The sequence below is a fragment of the Loxodonta africana genome, chromosome 23, assembly GCF_030014295.1.
Source record: "Loxodonta africana isolate mLoxAfr1 chromosome 23, mLoxAfr1.hap2, whole genome shotgun sequence".
Lineage (NCBI taxonomy): Eukaryota > Metazoa > Chordata > Mammalia > Proboscidea > Elephantidae > Loxodonta > Loxodonta africana.
Window position 1 is genome coordinate 64225600 of NC_087364.1, and position 19391 is coordinate 64244990.

Sequence of the window (19391 nt, forward strand, 5' to 3'; positions counted from 1 at the left end):
AACTCACAAAATTGTTTCCTAGAAGATGGTGGTCAAGGAGGGCCAACTCCTAAAATTAAAAAAAAAAAAAAAGACAAACTATGTATCAGTACTAAAAATGTGGTATAATGGTGAAACCACTTACCATATATCTCAAGGAATTTCTTCTAACTGAAGTGCAGATGGGGTTGGATTTTAAAAAGTTAACAAAGGATTACTCACAGTTTCCATCAACAAGGGCAACAAAAAGAGTGCGGTGAGATTATTAGTGAAGGAAACCCTGGTGAACCTCTTTGTTGCTGTTAGTTGCTGTCAAGTTGAGCTCTGTAATGTACCCTAAATCAGTGAGTCAGGAAGTGTGATGGTAGAGGCACCCTCATGGGATCCCTTTTCCATCAAGCGATATAGTTCCAACATCACAGATCTGGGAAAGGGAGACTAGGGCCTCTAGAAGCAGAAAAACTTGGGAAAGAGAGGGAAAAGAGATTTTCTCTGACTTTTCTGTGATGGTGAGATTTCAAACATCCTTACTGGAAGAACCTCACTCTCTATTTCAGAGAAGGAAGGCGTGAAGGTGAGGTCGGGAAGACCAAAAAAAAGTCAAACCAGTTGCTGTCAAGTCAATTCCGACTCATACCGACCCTACAGGACAGAGTAGAACTGCCCCGTAGGGTTTCCAAGGAGCCCCCGGTGGATTTGAACTGCCAGCGTTTTGATTAGCAGCCATAGCTCTTAACCACTATGCCACCAGGGTTTCCCAGGTTGGGAAGAGAAAAATCAAAAATGAAATCATTCACTCATTGACTGTGAACCAACAGTTAAAGCTTGCTGCAGGACATGTCTCTGTCTGTCTTCTAAGGTAGCCGATTCACCCTGATACTGAGGTGTACCTTCCTAAAAGGCAGAGGCACCTCAACCAAAGTGTTGAAGGACTCCCTTGAATAGGTTGACAGAGTTGCAGAAAGACAGCTGGACACAGCAACGTATTGTCCTGGGTCAAGGTAAGTATTTATGTATCCTGCAGCCCTGTCATTGGGTGCATAAATATTTAATATGGTTATATCTTCCTGGTTAATTGTCCCATTAATCGTTATGTAGTGTCCTTCTTTATCCTTTGTGGTGGATTTAACTTTAAAGTCTATTTTGTCAGAAATTAATATTGCTACTCCTGCTCTTTTTTGCTTATTGTTTGCTTGATATATTTTTTTCCATCCTTTGAGTTTTAGTTTGTTTCTATCTCTAAGTCTAAGTTGTGTCTCTTGTAGGTAGCATATAGATGGATCATGTTTCTTTATCCAGTCTGAGACTCTCTGTCTCTTTATTGGTGCGTTTAGTCCATTTACATTCAGCGTAATTACAGATAAGTATGTGTTTAGTGCTGTCATTTTGATGCCTTTTTATGTGTGTTGTTGACAATTTCATTTTTCCACTTACTTTTTTGTGCTGAGACTTTTTCTTTGTAAATTGTGTGTTCATCATATTCATAGTATTTGACTTTATGTTTGCTGAGTTGTTATGTTTTTCTTGGTTTTTATTTTGAGTTATGGAGTTGTTATACCTCTTTGTGGTTACCTTAATATTTACCCCTATTTTTCTAAGTAAAAACCTAACTTGTATTGTCCTTTATTGCCTTATTTCCCTCACTGTATGGCAGCTCTATGCCACCTGTATTTAGTCCCTCTTTTTGATTATTGTGATCTTTTACATATTGACTTCAATGATTCCCTGTTTTGAGCATTTTTTTCTTTTTAAAATTAATCTTAATTTGTTTTTGTGATTTCCCTATTTGAATTGCTGTCAGGATGTTCTGTTCTGTGACCTTGTGTTGTGCTGGTGTCTGATATTATTGGTTTTCTGACCAAACCATTTCCTTTAGTATTTCTTGTAGCTTTGGTTTGGTTTTTGCAAATTCTCTAAGCTTGTGTTTATCTGTAAATATTTTAATTTCGCCTTCATATTTTAGAGAGAGTTTTGCTGGATATATGATCCTTGGCTGGCAGTTTTTCTCCTTCAGTGCTCTATATATGTCATCCCATTGCCTTCTTGACTGCATGGTTTCTGCTGAGTAGTCTGAACTTATTCTTATTGATTTTCCTTTGTAGGAGACCTTTCTTTTATCCCTGGCTGCTTTTAAAATTTTCTCTTTATCTTTTAAAAAAAAAAAAATTTTTTTTTTTTTTTTGGTTTTGGCAAGTTTGATGATAATTTGTCTTGGTGATTTTCTTTTTGGATCAGTCTTAAATGGGGTTCGATGAGCATCTTGGATAGATATCCTTTCGTCTTTCATGATGTCAGGGAAGTTTTCTGCCAACAGATATTCAACTATTCTCTCTGTATTTTCTGTTATTCCTCCCTGTTCTGGGAATCCAATCACATGCAAGTTATTCTTCTTGATAGAGTCCCACATGATTCTTAGGGTTTCTTCATTTTTTTTAATTCTTTTATCTGATTTTTTTTCAGCTATATTGGTGTCAATTCCCTGGCCCTCCAGATCCCCCACCCTGCATTCCAATTGCTCGAGTCTGCTCCTCTGACTTCCTATTGAGTTGTCTAATTCTGTAATTTTACTGTTAATCTTTTGGATTTCTGAATACTGTCTCTCTGTGGATTCTTGCAGCTTATTAATTTTTCCACTATGTTCTTGAATAATCTTTTTGAGTTCTTCAACTGCTTTATTAGTGTGTTCCTTGGCTTTTTCTGTAGATTGCCTTATTTCATTTCTGAGGTCATCCCTGATGTCTTGAAGCATTCTGTAAATTAGTTTTTTATATTCTGCATCTGGCAGTTCCAGGATTGTATCTTCATTTGGGAAAGATTTTGATTCTTTAGTTTGGGGAGTTGTAGAAGCAATCATGGTCTGCTTCTTTATGTGGTTTGATATCGACTGCTGTCTCCGAGCCATCTCTAAGATATTGTAGTGATTTATTCTATATTTGGTCACTGAGTCTTATCTTGTTTTGTTTTCTTTCAGTATATGTAGATGGCCTACTAGATTGCGCTATCTTGATTGTTGTAGCCCTTGAATCACTTATGTCCTACTACCAGCTGGTTTGGGCTGTTACCAGATATATAAGCCTAAGAGTCCAATCACTATTCTTGAGTAGAATATGATTTTGGGTCATCAATGTGTGGTGCAGACTGTCACCTATCCACCTTGAGAAGTAGTGGTGATAGTTGTGTGCACCAGATTCTAGTAGCAGCAGGGTTTGACACTCCAGGGGGGGCAGGATGCTGACAGGCTTCCCCCAAGTGCCAGTGAGGTAGATGTGTCTGTATTCCTAAAGCACTTTGGTAGGTGGGCTGTGCAGCTGTACCTTAGGCCCCCAATGCAAGTACCTCTACAGATTGGTAGGTGTCACCCTCCTTAGACCCCTGAGGCAGGAGGCTAGGTGGTCTGGGGGGAGCTTCAGCCCTCAGTTCCCTGTTGTGGGTCAGTGAGGGCTCTGTTGAATATGCAGAGATATCAGACCTGGGAAATTTGTCTTTCCAGTAACCCGCTAAAACAATTACAGTCAGATCCCTATCAGAAATGCCTTTGCATTATAATAGCCACCTTGTTCCCTGTAGGGATGAAAGCCCAAGACTGTGGATCACATATGCTTGGCTGGAGCTGGTTCTGTGTTTTTAGTCCAGTTACGGAAGGATTTTTGGTCCCTCTTTTTTGTAGCTGCTTCTCTCAGGCCAGGAGAATGGGTTAGAAAAAGACAAAAAAAAAAAAAAAGAAAGAAAGAAACTGCAGCGCACTTCACTCTCTGGCTCAGGAAATTCCAATGTTAATGAAGCCGCCTGGGAAGGGGAGGGGAGGGATCAGATAGATAGGAGAGAGTAAAAAGCACACTGGAATATAGACAAAGTTACTTATCTTGCTTGGGATGACTGTTTTATCTGAGATTCCCAAGGGGCGGGTTGACTGTGTGCACTGGCTGGGTAGAGATTGCCCCCGAGGGTCAGGCCTGCGTCCCGTGCTTGCGCTGTCTCAGAAGCGGTGGTCAGTTCCTCCGCTCCCAGTCCAAAGCCCAGCGCCAAGCTTCCCCGGCTGGGACGCCACACTCCCAGCTCCAAAACCAGTCACCGCCTCCCAGTGACTTCTCCTCCTGTCAGCCGCGTTGCTGCACTGCCTGCGTGCACTGGCTGGGCTTCCCCCAAGGTCACTTCTGGGGGCTAGAGCTGTGTCCCGTGTTTGTGCCATCTCAGGATGCCGTGCTCAGCTCCCAAAGCCCAGCGCCAAGGTTTCCTGACTGGGATGCTGGCCCCAGGCTCCGAAAACAGTCACTGCTTCCCCGTGGTTGTTCATTCTCAGTCTCTGTCACTCAGGTCAACTCTTTAGATCTGTGTTTGATGGTCAGGGTTCATAGATTGTCATGTATGTGATTGATTCACTTGTTTTTCCGAGTCTTTGTTGCAAGAGGGATCCGAGGTAGCTTCTACCTAGTCAGCCATCTTGGCCCCGCCTCAAGGTAAGTATTTAAAAATGAGCTTTGAAGAGTTATTGATCCTTAGTGCAATGGCTTCACTTTCAGCAAGCAAGGTTATGTCATTTGCATATGGCAAGTTGTGAATGGGTCTTCTTCTGATCCTAATGCCCATTCTTCTTCATATAGTCCAGCTTCTTGGATTATTTGCTCAGCATTTGCTTAGATTGAATAAGTATGGTGAAGGATACAAGCCTGACACACATCTTTCTTGATTTTAAACCACAAAGAATCCTCTTGTTCTCTTCTAATGACTGCCTCTTGATCTATGTACAGGTCTTGCATGTGTACAATTAAGTGTTCTGGAATTCCCGTTCTTCATAATGTTATCCATAATTTGTTTTTTTACACAATTGAATGCCTTTGCATAGTCAACAAAACACAGGTAAACATCTTTCTGGTATTCTCTGCTTTCAGTAAAACTCCACCTGACATCAGCAATGATATCCTTATTCTATGTTCTCTTCTGAATCAGCTTGAATTTCTGGCAGTTCCCTGTTAAAGTATTTCTGCAACCATTTTTTAATTGTCTTCAACAAAATTTTACTTATGTGTGATATTGTGATTGTTAAGGTTGTGTGTCAACTTGGCTGGGCCATGATTCTCAGTGGTTTGTCAGTTATGATGTAGTTTGACAGTTGAATAATAATGCGATCACCTCCATGATGAGATTTGCTATGCGTAGCCAATCAGTTGAAAGGGAGTTACCTTGGGGGTGTGGCCTGCATCCAATATAGAGGAAGTTTCTGGCAAGGCTCATGGGCTCTTGCTCTCCCTGGATCCTGCAGCTGGCTCCTGTTCATCTGACCTCCGGTTCTTGGGACTGGAACTAGCAGCTTACCTGCTAATCTTGGGATTTGTGAGCCTCCTCTGTGAGCCAGTGGCCTGTTGTCTGACCTACCAATCTTGGGTTTACCAGTCCCTGCACCTACCTGAGTCCAAAGGAGCCTCCAGCCTGACCTACAGACTTGGGACTTTCCAGCCTTTACAACCATGTGAGCCATTTCTTTGATGTAAATCTCTCTCTCTCTCTCTTTATATATGTGCTATATACATATATATGTATATATATGTTTTTTTTTTTATATGTATATATCTCTATATACATATAGATGCTTCACTGGTTTTGCTTCTCTAGAGAACCCAGCCTAAGACAGATACTAAAGATATTGTTCAATAATTTCCACATTCTGTTGGATTACCTTTTTTTTGGAATGGGCACAAATATGGATCTCTTCCAGTAGGTTAGCCAGGTATCCAAATTTCTTGGAATAGTCAAGTGAGTGCTTTCAGTACTACATTTGTTTGTTGAAACATCTCAGTGTTCGGTCAATTCCCGGGGCCTCGTTTTTCACCAGAGCCTTCAGTGAAGCTCGTACTTCTTCATTCAGTAGCATCAGTTCTTGGTCGTATGCTTGATTATGTCTTAATCATATGGTAAATTCCAGTTACCGATACATTAATTTTAGTGTTTGTTTATAAGTATAACTATACTGATTTTTAAACACACTTGGTTTGGTTTTGGTTTATACTGATTTTTAAACACACTTGTTACCAAAGAAAAAGAGAAAATAATCATGGGATTTGGTAGTTTTGTAAAGGAATCTCACCTTTAAATACTTGCCCTATTCGTGATTATCTCTAGTTTGATAAAGCAATGTATTGCTATCAGTGGACCTAAAACACAAACTCTGCTTAACACTGTCACAATTCAAATGTTTGCTATGCCACAGATTATAAAAAATAGTAATAACTCAATGCAGGGAAGGTCAGCTCAACTGGACTGGACCAAAAGCAAAGAAGTTTCCGGGATAAACTGAATGCTTCAAAGGTCAGTGGAGCAAGGGTGGGGGTTTGGGGACTATGGCTTAAGGGGACTTCTAAGTCAATTGGCAAAATAATTCTATTATGAAAACATTCTGCATCCCACTTTGAAGTGTGGCGTCTGGGGTCTTAAATGCTAACAAGCGGCCATCTAACATGCATCAATTGGTCTCAACCCACCTGGATCAAAGGAGAATGAAGAACACCAAGGTCACAGGATAACTATGAGCCCAAGAGACGGAAAGGGCCACATGAACTAGAGACTTATATCGTCCTGAGACCAGAAGAACTAGATGGTGCCCAGCCACAACCGATGACTGCCCTGACAGGGAGCACAACAGTGAACCCCTGCTGGAGCAGGAGAACACTGGGATGCAGACCCCAAATTCTCATAAAAAGACCAGACTTAATGGTCTGACTGAGACTAGAAGAATCCCGGCGGTCATGGTCCCCAAATCTTCTGTTGGCCCAGGACAGGAACCATTCCCGAAGACAACTTATCAGACATGGAAGGGACTGGACAATGGGTTGGAGAGCGATGCTGATGAAGAATGAGCTACTTGTATCAAGTGGACACTTGAGACTGTGTTGGCATCTCCTGTCTGGAGGGGAGATGGGAGGGTAGAGAGGGTTAGAAACTGGCAAAACAGTCACGAAAGGAGAGACTGGAAAGAGGGAATGGGCTGGCTCATTAGGGGGAGAGTAAATGGGAGTATGTAGTAAGGTGTATATAAGCTTATATGTGACAGACTGACGTGATTTGTAAACTTTCCCTTAAAGCACAATAAAAATTATTTAAAAAAAAAAAGTTAGAAATAGAACTACCATACGATCCAGCAATCCCACTCCTTGGAATATATCCTAGAGAAATAAGAGCCTTTACACGAACAGGTATATGCACACCCATGTTTATTGCAGCACTGTTTACAATAGCAAAAAGATGGAAGCAACCAAGGTGCCCATCAATGGATGAATGGATAAATAAATTATGGTATATTCACACAATGCAATACTACTCATTGATAAAGAACAGTGAGGAATCTGTGAAACATTTCATAACATGGAGGAACCTGGAAGGCATTATGCTGAGTGAAATTAGTCAGTTGCAAAAGGACAAATATTGTATAAGACCACTATTATAAGAAATTGAGAAATAGTCTAAACTGAGAAGAAAAAATTCTTTTGTATTTACAAGAGCGGGGAGGGAGGGAAGGTAGGAGAAGGGTATTCACTAATTAGATAGTAGATAAGGACTACTTTAGGTGAAGGGAAAGACGGCACACAATACAGGGGAGGTCAGTACAATTGTACTAAACCAAAAGCAAAGAAGTTTCCTGAATAAACTGAATGCTTCGAAGGCCAGCATAGCAGGGGCAGGGGTCTGAGGACCATGGTTTCAAGGGACATCTAAGTCAATTGGCATAATATCTATTAAGAAAACATTGTGCATCCCACTTTGAAGAGTGGCGTCTGGAGTCTTAAACTCTAGCAAGCAGCCATCTAAGATGCATCAATTGGTCTCAACCCACCTGGATCAAAGGATAACGAAGACCACCAAGGACATAAGCTGATTACGAGCCCAAGAGACAGAAAGGGCCACATGAACCAGAGACTACATCATCCTGAGACCAGAAGAACTAGACGGTGCCCAGCTACAACTGATGACTGCCCTGACGGAACACAACAGAGAACCCCTGAGGGAGCAGGAGAGCAGTGGGATGCAGACCCCAAATTCCCATAAAACCAGACTTAATGGTCTGACTGAGACTAGAAGGACCCTGGTGGTCATGGCCCCCAGACCTTCTGTTGGCCCAGGACAGGAGCCATTCCCAAAGCCAACTCTTCAGACATGGATTGGACTGGACAATGGGTTGGAGAGAGATGCTGGTGAGGAGTGAGCTTCTTGGATCAGGTGTACACTTGAGACTATGTTGGCATCTCCTGCCTGGAGGGGAGATGAGAGGGTGGGGGGGTGGTTAGAAGCTGGCAAAAAGGACATGAAAAGAGAGAGTGGCAGGAGAGAGCAGGCTGTCTTATTAGGGGGAGAGTAATTGGGAGTGTGTAGCAAGGTGTATATGGGTTTTTGTGTGAGACTGATTTGATTTGTAAACTTTCACTTAAAGCACAATAAAAATTATTTTAAAAAAACGGTAAAAAGGAAAGTGTGCTTTTGGCCAAAAAGAAAATTAAAATGGTTTTACACTAATTGCAATTTTTCTTTTTAATGTAATACAGCTAATGTAATTTTTTATTTTTTTGCCTTGCCTAAATAATATCCACCAACTTAATAAAAAAGGGATGGGAAATAAAAAAAAAAATAGTAATAACCACACAGTTATATAAATTAGAAAGTTCCCCTGAATTCTTGGAGAAAATACGCATCTCTTATTTTACCTCATATTTTTTAATATATAGCTTTACCAATTCTAGAAGAAAGTCATGACTTTACCCCCTGAGATCAGATACTTAAAAAGCATCTTATCATTAAAGGAAAACCATTTTTGGGTTGAAATGAGAGCTTATAGATCATTTTCAGTCTGGCCTTCATCCAAGTTTTACACATCAAAAATTTGAGGCCAGGGATGTGGTGGTCACTTGTATTTATAAATGGAAGACTTAGCAAGAGAATCCAAGTATCCTGAGGTGAGAAACAGAAGGAGCACTTGAGATGGATGATGGAATAGAGGTGGGAATATGATGGAGAAAGTGTATCAGGACAGAAAAAATAGCCCCATACATAGTCAGATACATTTTATACAGAAACAAGATGGCATTTGTTTCTCTATTCTCTAGATACAGACATAGATGTCTGCTTTCTACTTTGGATACTGAATACCAGAGTGGAAAGCTGAGAGATATGTCCAGAATGCAGAAACCTGGGCATCCTCTCCAAGAAAGATGGCACATTTTCTCTCATATCAGAGGTAAACAGTACAGACAGATCTGCAGCAATAAGGCATCACCAAAGTTATGAATCCTTTTGCCTGAAGAATGCAATTACTTAGTATTATGGATTGAATTGTGTCCCCCTAAAATGTGTGTCATCTTGGCTAGGATTCCCAGTATTGGGTGATTGTTCACCATTTTACCATCTAATGTGATTTGCCTCTGTTTTGTAAATCCTACCTCTGTGATGTTAATGAGGCAGGACTCAACCTGCAAGATGGTTGTGTCTTAAATCAATCTCTTTTAGATATAAAAGAGAGAAGGGAGCAGAGAGACAGGGGAACTTCATACCACCAAGAAACAAGAGCCAGGAGAATAGCATGTCCTTTGGACCTGGGGCACTTGCATGGAGAAGCTCCTAGACCAGGGGAAGATTGATGATAAAGACACTCCCCCAGAGCTGACAGAGAAAGAGAAAGCCTTCTCCTGGAGCTGACACCCTGTATTAGAACTTCTAGCCTCCTAGACTGTGAGAGAATAAATTTCTCTTTGTTAAAGCCATCCACTTGTGGTATTTCTGTTATAGCAGCACTAGATAACTAAGACACCTAGTGTATCTTGTAAAGCCTCTATTACATAGACCATGGATAGGACCATAGGTGTAAACGAAGGGGAGAAGTCAGTTTACAGGGATTAATATATGGAACACATTAGTCTCTAGAAACTACATAGGCAAAGACTACCTGGGCCTTGAGGTTGAAGAGGCTTGGTCCTCTGTCTGGCCTCTTGGAGTTATTGTTAGGAATAGTTAAGGATGGGAGGATCCAAGCAGCCACTACAATAAACATTCCATTCAGAACTTTGTTACTGTTTAGTTCTATGAATACTTACATGTGTCCTAGGATATAAAGCTGATAATTCTCCTGTGGTCCTGGAATGGCAACAGAGGCACAAAGTGGCCTAAATTCTAAATTCAAATAAGCTCTAAATTCAAATAACTGACCAGGGTGTGACCACAGCCTCATGGGCTTACTGATAGTTAAAGGCCCTACCACTCTCTGTCCAGAAGGTTTGTGTTATGCCAGCAAATCCTAGAGTCCATCTTATTCTCAGTGATCACAGATCACACTGGCATCTGTGGAGACACGATTCCTTTCATCTGGCTCTCAGTCATTGGTTGATTTAGGTCACCATGGAGATGTCCTGTGTTCTCATCTTCATAGCACTGGTACATACAGTTGCTCTCTCCCTAATCTTTTGCCAGTCTTAAATGCCCAGAAATCAACACGCTGCTTAGCCCATAACTCACCAGGTGACAGGAAACCCTGCAGGATACCGAAGGTCTTCTGCCTGGACACAGCATGCAGCCAATTTTTCTCTGAAATCTTGCTGTATCTCTGGGCTCTGCCCTGGTAACTGCAACTGTTCCTGCTGCTTTTGAGTCTCAGGGTGCTGTCTTGTGGTTTTGCCATTTGTCTCTGCTTGCTCCAGGGTGCCTCTCTCTGGATCCCGTCAGTGTCCTAGCAAGACACAGTCTCCTAGCAAAGACCATCATTATCTACTCTGCCAAGTTAATTTTCTCATTTTGGGTTCTCCTTATGTGCCATGAACCCTTTAAATATCTGATTCCCACCTTCAGATACCCTGAGTCAAGAGTTTTAGATCCTCAAAAGCTATAGAATGATTCCTTTATTCCTTTGTTAGCTGCTTTTGCTGTACGTCTGTTATTGCATTTCATAAGCAATGAACTCTGAAAGGCCCCGTTGACTAAAATTGAGTAGGAGAAGCAGGAAGAGGCTACAAGAGGGGAAAAAGGGAAAAATCTAATAATATTACAAATTTCTTCATTTACCTTCATATTTAATAATAATTTTTCTCTAATTGTGTTAAGATGGCTTGCCACGAAATAAAAAATAATAATTTCAAGGTAAGTAGACTGTAATATAACTTAACAAAATCACAAAGTGGCTTTTGATGTCTAAAACCCCATTGCTGTCGAGCTGATTCTGACTCATAGTGACCCTATAGGGTTTCCAAGGAGCAGCTGGTGGATTCCAACTGTGGACCTTTTGGTTAGGAGCTGAGCTCGTAGCCATTGTGTCACCAGGGGTCCTTGATGTCTAAAGGTAAATATAAAATAGTTCAGTACCAAATCTTACAAAATAAATATTAACATCCTGTAATATAATTAAAAGACCTTCATTAGGATGGCTTCACCTTTGTAAAGCAGAAGTACTGTCAAGTTTCATTGCCAAAAGGCATGGGTTTGGTTTTTGCAATCTTGATGATGGATTTCAGTTCCTCTAGCTCTAATTTCCCACAGCTCTAATTTCCCACCCCACAGAGGCAACCACTCTTCTGTTTTTTTCTCCATACCACAATTTTGCCTATTTGTACATTCTAGAAATAGAATTATAAAGTATATAGTCTATATGTAATGCTTCTTTCATTCAGGATAGTGTATTTTAGATTCATTCATGTTATTGTCTGTACCAGTTGTCCATTCCTTTTTATTGGTGTGGAGTATTCCATTGTAGAAATCTACTACCATTTTTTTTTAATCCATTATCCTATTGATACAAATACAGGCTGTTTCTAGGCTTTGATTTTTACAAAGTTGCTGTAAACATTCTTGTACAAGTATTTGTTTTTTGCACATGTATTTTCATTTTTCTTGTACAAACACCTAAGAGTGGCATAGTAGGTCACAAAGAAAACATATGCTTAGTTCTATAAGCAACTGCCAGAGCTTTTTCCAATGTGGCTGTACCATTTTATGCTCCCCTTAATGATGTATATGAGTTGCCATTGCTCCACATTCTTTCCCATATTTGGGGAGGTCAGTCTTTTTAATTTCAGCCATTCTAAAATGGTATCTGATTAAGATTTTAACACTTATTTCCTTGGTGACAATTGATGTTGAATAGTTTTTCATGTGTTTATTAGCCATTTGTAGCTCTTCTTTTTTCCAGTGTCAATTAAAATATTTTGCTCATTTTTAAATTGGGTTTCTTCTCATTTTTTTAACAAGAGGTTTTTATGTCTCATGAATAGAAATACTTCATCAGATATATATTTGCAAATATGGCTTCCTAGTTTCTGGGTCATCTTCTAATTTTCTTAATGTTCTGTTTTGATAACAGAAGTCTTTAATTTTCATGAAGTATAATTCATCAATTATTTTATTTTAGGGTTATTTATTTATTTATTTTATTGCTTTCTGTGTCTTGTCGAAGCAATCTTTGCTTACCTCTGGCTGCAAAGATATTATTCCCTGCTATTTTATCCTATGTTATTTTTCTAGAAGCTTTATAGATTTACAGTTTGGTCTATGACCTACTATAAATTAATTTTCTCTATGGTATGAGATAGGGTTTGTAGTTCCTTGTTTCCAAAAAAAAAAAAAATTTTTTTTTTTTTAATCCAGTTGTCCCAGGATCATTTGCTGAAGAGTTTCTAACCCCCACTAGAATTCTTTAGTGCTTTGTCATAACTTGATTTGCCGTCAATATGTGAGTCTATTTCTAGAATCTCTATTTTGTTGCATTAATCTATTTGTTAATCCTTGTCCTGGTATCATGCTGTCTCAACTACTGTGACTTTACAGTAAGTCTTGTGGTCAGACAACGTAAGTCTCGCGGCTTTGTTCTTCTTTTACAAGATTGCATTGGATAGTCTAGGGTTTATGGGGCAATGGTTAAGCTCTTGTCTGCTAACCTAAAGGTAAATGGTTTGGACTCACCAGCCCCTCTGAGGAAGAAAAGACTTGGTGATCTAATCCCACAAAGATTTCAGCTAGGAAACCCTATGGGACAGTTCTACTCTGTTCTATAGGGCCAATTATGAATCAGAATTGACAGCACACAAGAATAATGACAACAGGCCTTTTCATATAGGTTTTAGAGTCAGTTTCTACAAAAGCACTTGGCGGGGGGTGTTTGGAACTTCATCGAATCTATAGATCAGTTTGGGCGAACTGATGTCTTTGCAATATTTTATGGTCATTTACAGAGGCAGGTGGACCCTCACCCAAGGTTTCGTTGGGATGTTGAGACTAATGATGCCAAATATACACACACCAGGAGAGTCTGAAGAGGTTTATTACTTACAATATTGAGGTCTCTGGGAGTAGCAGGGTAGGCCTCTTTTAGAAATGTCTTTAAAGGGCAAGGAAAGAAGACTAGCTTCCTTTTTTTTTTTTTTAATTATGATTAGGGGTGGGGCCAGGGTGAGTGTTCACACAGCAGGGGCTTGTTTGGTTTGAAGCTCCTGCTGGTGTCAGGCTTTCTTACCTTGTCCAGATGTGGGCACAAGCAGAAGAGGAAGAGATGAGGTTTAAAAGCTATCAGCAGTCACACATGAAAAAATGGAGTCAGACTCCTTGTCACAAACACTGACTCTTCCAATAATTTATATGGTATGTCTCTCCATTAATTTTCTCCTTTAATTTCTTTCAGCAATGTATTATAGTTGAAGTGTAGAGGTCTTCAGTATCTTTTGTGTTTTCTAAATTACTCCTAATTAATGTGATGGTTAAGATTGTGTGTCAGCTTGGCTGGGCCATGATCCTCAGTGTTTTGGCAGTCATGTAATGTTGTGATCACTTCCCTGTTGAGATTTGATATGTTATCACTCCCATGATGGGATCTGCTGTGAGTAGCCATTCAGTTGAAAGGGAGTTTCCTTGGATGTCTGGCCTGCATCAAATATAAATGGACATTCTGGCAGGGCTTGGTGGCTTTGTGCTCATGCTGGATCCTACAGCTGGCTCCTGGTCATCTGATCTCTGATTCTTGGAATTTGAACTAGCAGCTTACCTGTGGTCTTGCCTGCCAATCTTGGGATTCATTGATCTTTGAAGCCTGTGAGCAAGAGCCCTGCTCTCTGACCTGCCAATCTTGAGTTCACCAGCCCCTGTGGCTATGTGAGTCTGGAGAAGCCTCTATCCTGACCCACGGACTTGGGACATTCCAGTCTCTACAACCACATTGCCTTGATATGAATTTCTCTCTCTATATATAGTTATACACGTTACTGGTTTTGCTGCTCTAGAAAACCCAGCCTAAGACAATGTTAAATTTCTTTTTTAAACCTATTATAAGTGGATTTTTTTTTGTAATTTCATTTTCCTATTTTTAGCTGTTATTACATACAAAATACAATTTTTTAATTACTAACTTTGTATCTGTGTCCTTGCCAATTCACTTATTATTTCCAGTATCCTAATTGCAGATTATTTAGGATTTCATAAGTTAAAAATTACCTTATCTATATATAAACCAGCCAAATTAAACCCGTTGCTGTTGAGTCTATTCCGACTCATAGTAAGCCTATAGGACAAAGTAGAACTCCCCCGTAGAGTTTCCAACGACTGCCTGGTGGATTCAAACTGCCGACCTTTTGGCTAGCAGCCGTAGCTCATAACCACTACACCACCAGGGTTGCCTATCTGTATATAGAGATAGCTTTATTTCTTCCTTGTTGAATTAAGCCTTTTATTTACTTTTATCACCTCATTGCACTGGCTAGGCCAGCCAATATAATACCGAATAGGAATGGCAGGTGTGGGCATTCTTGCCTATCATGGAGAGAAAGCACTTGCTATTTTACTACTAAGTATTATGTTACCTGTAGGTTTGTACAGATGCCCTGTATTAGGTTAAGGAAGTTGCTCCCCATTCCTGGTTTGCTGAGAATTGTTATCATAAGTCAACGTTGAGTTTTGTCAAATGCTTTTTTGTTACTTATTAAAATGATTATATAGTGACTATATAAAATTTCAGGGAGCACTGTGGTGCAATGGTGAGGTGCTCAGCTGCTAACTGAAAAGTCAGCAGCTCTGTGAGAGAAAAGATCTGGTGATCTGCTCCTGTAAAGATTACGGCCTAGGAAAACCTATGGGGCAAGTTCTACTATGTCTTATACCATTGCTATGAGTCAATGGCACACAACAACAACAATAAAATTTCTCTTTTATTCTCTTAATATGGTGAATTACATTTGCAAATGTTAGCTCTACCTTGCTTTCCTGGAATTCCAAATTGATCAAGACATATTCTTTTTAAACAGTAAAACCCCTGGAAAGCTGGAACCTGTGTAAGGAAGAAACCTGTCAGAGAAGGAAAACTCAAATATTTCCCACTAATAGAGAACAATACAAAAGTGGTAAGTCTGCACCCTGTCAGGTGTTTAAAACGTGCAAGACCTAGAAAAACAAGGCAGGCCCATGGAGTTCTAGCTTTCACAGATTTCACTGTATATTGCTGAATTTTGCTAAAGCTGGGTCAAAATTATGTTTATGAGGGATATTGCACTGTACTTTAAAATTTTTTGTCAACGAGTAGTATTATAGCTATGTTGGCCTCAAAGAGCTAATTGCAGTTTTAGCTGCACAGACTGTGGACCACTCTCAGGATAAACCTGTAAAAATGGAAAATTCATTCAGATCCATTCCCTTCTTCTCACTGTTGACCTCCCTCCAGTTTCTGTCACATTTTTGTTCACTCTCCAGTGCTTGTTCTTGTATTTTATTGGTAATTTGTATTTATTATCTGCATAAATTTTGGTCTCATAGGTGTTCAGTTATTACAAGTGGAAATCAAATATATTGATTTTTATCATACTCAAAATATTTTTAGAAATTACAATTAATTTCCAATTAATTATAAAGCTAAATAGAATAAACACAAAGTATGTGGTATAAGAATCTCAGCCATCTGTTATTCTCTTCACTTCTGGATTCCTTATTTAGAGGTGGGTCAAACAAGAAAGCCTCCTTATCAGAATGAATACAGCTTTGCCTGAAACTTTGCCTAAAAATGTAAGGCCTACCTCATTCACGTGCAATAGTGATGGCACTGTGCTCAATGTGTAACTAAAACATGGCAGAATTTTCTAAGCAAAAAGAAAGAATACCTTCTTTCCCTATCCAGCTGTAACTTCAAGAAAGTAAATCATCTGTAAACTTAGACCAGTCTAAACCTTATGTTACTGCTTTTCACTACCTGTTCAAACCCAAAATTTGAAACAAGAAATCAAAATCTCTACTGATTTTTATGACTTATAAATCTACTCATATCTCTCTGTCGTCTGTCGTCTGTCATCTGTCGTCTGTCTGTCGTCATCTGTCGTCTGTCATCTGTCTGTCTGTCGTCTGTCTATCTATCTATCCTAAATTATCTTCAACCATCAAATCTTCAGTATTTTTAAAGGAGACTCTAAGCCTGGATTAAGAAGAAAGGAAAAGGAAAGAGGGTGAGACATGGAGCTGAAGGTGAAAAGAGAAAGAAGAGAGCCAGGAACTAAGTAGGTGGTCTGGAAGGATAACGAAGACCTCTGGGGAAAGCCTGTGCGAGTAGGCCCATGAGAGAGAAAGGGAAAGAATGTACTCAGCAGAGAAAGAGGAAATAAGTGGCCACAAAATTCACACGTCAAATTGCAGGTTTTTACAGAAGAGCTAAACAGAAAGTGTAAAGCAAACTCAAAAGGCTATTTAACTTTGCTGATTGTTTTACTACAAGTTTAATGGATTAAAACTGCAGGTACCTATTATCTCACGGTATCTGTGGGTCACGGTCACAATTCCAATGTGCTAGAAATTACTTACCAAAATTATTTAATTACCCTAGTCAATTCTGAGGAAAGATTATGTTTGAAACAATCAAAATGTTGTATGCTGTCCTTTGTTGTATTGGTTCCCTTTTTTGCACCTTATGTGAAGGGATGTTATTAAGAATTCCCCTTCTTAGACATATGTGAAAGAAAGACTAATTGGAATGTGAATTAGCATATCATATTTGGTACCCAGCTTTGAGTAAGGAAATAGGGAAGACTGGAATAACTCAAAATGGGAGTAAAAATATTCAAAATGGAAGCGAGATGGCGCAACTTTGAATTCACAAGGGCCCAGAAGCAGAGTGGTGGGGATACTATGGATGAGTTACCCTTGAGCATGAATTCTTCTGCCAAGCATAGCTATGGAAAACACAACAGCCTTGGACATTTGTAAGAACCCCTAAACCAAAAGAAAGGAATAGGACACCCTGCCCACAGTGTCAATGAACAGCATGGTGGGGGTGTTCCCTGTGAAGAAGGCCAGAAGTTAATACTTGTTCAGGACACAGAGAAGTGCCCACTGGCCATTTAAAGGGGGAACAAATATAAAATAAGGACTGCAGTCAGTGAAAGAAGACTCCAGAGTGGTCCAAAAGGAATCATGCCCCTTAGGTAGCTAACTTTTCCTTGGGGAAGCTGAGATATTAAATAGGTCACAGGCAAACAGCAATCTCATAGTTCCTCAGCTTGATTAGCACTTTGAAAACCTCAAAATTTCTTTGCCAGATGGTTCTTAGTATCACAGAACTGTGCTCTCTTGGCCCCTGGTTACTTGGGTGACAGGTTGCAGCAGACTGACATAAAGTGATTTAAAAAAAATATAGAAATCTTATGTCTCTCTCCAAAGTCTAGTATTGCCAGATTGTTTGAAAGAGACACATTGCCTCACAAGCCTCTTTGCTCAGAACTGCCTTCTTAATTTCCTTTTTTTTTTTTTCACTCACTAAAAAGAACAGGTATGTTTCCTTCTTTTACCAGAAACTTGAGGTGATATAGAAACCTCACAAACATATGTGTTAAAGGGTAACATTCATAACACGAGCTTTATCATTAAATTACTAACACTAGAGCTTTGGTTGTCTTATCTATAAATAATACTTTAAGTTTTCTTCCAGTTATAAAATTCTATGCTTGTCTATCATTTTAAATTCTCCTTTTAGAACTCTGAGAAAAGCTCAAGTGTTCATGTTTTGATATGCAGAATTTCAGCTGAATTTAAATGATGAGTTTTCAATTTAGGACAAAACTTCAAGAAAACTAAAATTTAGAAAACTAGAATTGGAAAACAAAACTGGAGAATTATGGTATGTTAAGTAAATAAGTACATACATAAAATTATAGTTATTATAGTTAATACCTAAAGAATAAAAAAAAAAAAAAACCTAAAGAATAGCTTATCTAAAACTAAAAATAAGTCACAAATATACACTAGTAATGTAGGAAAGCACCTATTTCCTCAGTGTGGAAAATGCTTGATTAGATATATCCCATAACTAGAATGAATAAAACTTTATTTTTCCACTATTCTTCTAAAAATTTTAATCTCCCAGTTACAGTACTGCCTGCATCACTTGAAAGCCACACACACACACACACACACAAAAGTATAAAATATAATGTCATCTCTCTGAATAGAGTTGAGAATCAGGGTATAATTGATAAAAATAAAATTAATGGTAAAAGACACTTATTTAATCCTCACAACAACGCCAGAAAGGGAGAATTATTACCCCCATTTTAGAGCTGAGGAAAATAAAGGTTTCACTAAGCCTTTTGCCCAAATTAACACAGTTCAGGAGGCTTAAATCAAACCCTAATCTTACTTGTACATTAGAAGAAAAAATGGTATCATTTTTCATATTTCTTACATCGATGATACGATTGAATTTAATTATATACCACTGTTACAAACTGAATTTTGTCCCCCAAAAGATATGCTAAAGTCCTAACCCCTTTACCTGTAAATGTGACCTTGTTTGGAAATGCTGCCTTTCTTTGAAGATGTTATCAGTTAACATGAGGTCATACCATAGTACGTTGGCTCTTAATCTCTTCTGAGTGGTGTCTTATAAAAGCAGAGAACAGATACAGAGAGACATCCAGGGGGAAACACACCACTTGAAGAACCATCTACAAGCCAAGAAATACCGAGTATTCCAAGGAGCTACTAGAAGCTAGGAGAAAGGCAGGAACAGTTTCTCTCTCAAAGCCCTCAGAAGAAATCAGCACAGGTGGTACCCTGCTTTGGACTTCCAGCCTCCAGAACTGAGACAATAATTTTCTATTCTTTAAAGCCATCCACTCTGAGGTATTTTGCTATGACAATCATAGGAAACTAAGATGACGACTTACTCTCAATTCCCTAAGGATGGGTGAGATCAAATTCTCCAAGAGACTTCTATTAGAAGAAATTTGGTTAATAATTCTTCAAAGACCAACTTCAGTAAAGTGTAGAGTCATGGAGGTGAGCATGGTGCTCATTTTTTGAAGAAGAAAAGCTGGAGTAGTTCCAGGCTGACGGGTGGAGGTTTGTAGCCTGTACAACAAAGCAGGACAGTACCGGAAACCAAGAAAGAAACAAAAATGGAGCCAGCCTTCAGTTAAATGGGACTTCAC

At 39.3% G+C, this 19391-nt stretch overlaps 1 long non-coding RNA gene across 2 annotated transcripts in view; it reads left to right on the forward strand.

Annotated features, from left to right (window-relative positions):
* The window catches only part of LOC135228578 (uncharacterized), an 82165-nt gene that overhangs the window by 53828 nt on the left and 8946 nt on the right, over positions 1-19391 (forward strand). Inside the window, exons 1-2 of one of the 2 annotated variants that reach the window (XR_010319150.1) lie at positions 13395-13578; positions 15231-15326. This is a non-coding gene — a long non-coding RNA (uncharacterized LOC135228578). Of the gene's footprint in view, positions 1-13394; positions 13579-15230; positions 15327-19391 lie in introns of those variants that run through there. The other variant, XR_010319149.1, reaches the window with a different exon arrangement.